Genomic DNA, 1,745 nt, shown 5'->3' on the forward strand with positions numbered 1-1,745 from the left:
AAGGTAGATAATTTTCTAGAAAAGTGTGACCCCTTGCCCTGCACATCCACCTAAGCTCAACCAGGAGTTGCCCCCAGGGATGCAGCCACAAACTAGACAGTTTAAATGAAAAATGAAGAAACGCTGCACGTTAAGTGACTTGGTTGGAAGGACAAGGAGAACAGAACCCGTTCTGGGGATTCCAAAGACTCTCCTTTCCTCCTGCTCCCCAGAACCGGCCGTCCACCTGGGGAAGCAGCTCCACCCGCGACCCCAGTGCCCTCTGCACATTCCTTGGGTCCTGTCCTTCCCCAGGCCTCCCCAGTTCTCCATTTCTGGGAGAACCTGAGTAGGCCCCAAATGGCCAACTCACGATTCCCTTGGGCTGGTGAGATTATGGGTAATTCTTACTTTCTTCTTGAAATGTGAAGATGGTAAATTTGGTTTTCACTCATATCAAAAACAGCGAATACCTTCTTCAACAAAGCACCCAATGGCGGAGGGCGCCGGTGCTGCGGGGCGCGCGGGAGGCCTCGGGGCCCTGGCTGGGTCGGCGGCGGCAGCGGAGGCGGCGGCTTCGGGGCAGGCTTTGGCGGCGGGGTCCCCGGCTGAGGTCGCGGCCGTGGTCGGGTCCGGGGCCGAGGCTGTGGAGCTCGCTGAGGCAAGGCCAAGGCCAAGGCCAAGGAGCGGCTCCTGGTCACCAGGCTGGGCCGCTGGGTCAAGGGCATGAAGATGAGGTCCCTGGAAGAGATCTCTGTGTTCTCTCTGCCCGTCCAGGAGTCGGAGACCATCGACTCTGGAGACATCCCGCCAGGGTGCAGTTTTGGAAATTAGGCCTGTGTAAAAAGCAGACCCGCGCTGGCTGTGGACCAGGTGCAAGGCCTTTGTCACCATCGGGGACAACGGCCACGTGGGTCTGGGCGTGAAGCGCTCCAAGGAGGGACCCACCATTCTGGTCAAGCTCTCCATCGTCCCTGTGCCCCGGGGCTACTGGGGGAACAAGATTGGTAAGCCCCACTCTGTCCCTTGCGAGGGGAAGGGACACTGTTGCTGGGTGCTGGTGTCTCACCCCACCCCCAGGGGCACTGGCATCCTCTCGGCCCCTGTGCCTAAGAAGCTGCTGCTGATGGCTGCCATGGACAACTGCCACACCTCGGCTAGGGACAACTTTGCCAAGGCCACTTTTGATGCCATCTCCAAGTCCTGCAGCCATCTCCTTCCCAACCTCTGGAAAGAGACTGTGTTCACCAAGTCTCCCTGTATTCACCAGCCACCTTGTGAAATCCCACACGAGGGTCTCTGCGAAGACCCAGGCCCCCGCGGAGGCCACCGCACAGGTTTTCATGAGAAAAAGACATGTTTGAGTTTTTTTAAAAAGTGGCATTTTAAAGAAATATTCCAATTGCCTACAAAAAAAATTGGTACTTCTCATTCTTTGCTTATTCCCTGGGAAAACTCAGGAATGTTAATGGGATTATTATTTCTCCCAGGAATAAATAATTTGCCAGTGCCTTTCAACATTTATTTAATCTTCATAATGGGCAAATTTTTAAATCTGTATCAACTGGTTTTAAACATCTCCTCTCCTAGAATTGTCCAGCAATGCATCCCTGTTCCACAGATGGAGACAGTGAAGGTCACCCGGCAAGCAAGAATGTAAACCCAGGCATTGGATTACAAAGTCCCAGAGCTCCTTTTCTCTCATGTCTCACCTGCCTATGGCCTGACAGGTAACAGGCTTTTCGTGATATTTCAGACCCCCACTA

At 54.2% G+C, this 1,745-nt stretch overlaps 1 pseudogene; it reads left to right on the top strand.

Moving 5' to 3' along the window:
• The first annotated feature begins 472 nt into the window (after positions 1-472).
• On the top strand, positions 473-1,343 carry LOC143680185 (small ribosomal subunit protein uS5 pseudogene; annotated as a pseudogene).
• Positions 1,344-1,745: the final 402 nt, after the last annotated feature.

This window comes from Tamandua tetradactyla, chromosome 1, assembly GCF_023851605.1.
Source record: "Tamandua tetradactyla isolate mTamTet1 chromosome 1, mTamTet1.pri, whole genome shotgun sequence".
NCBI lineage: Eukaryota > Metazoa > Chordata > Mammalia > Pilosa > Myrmecophagidae > Tamandua > Tamandua tetradactyla.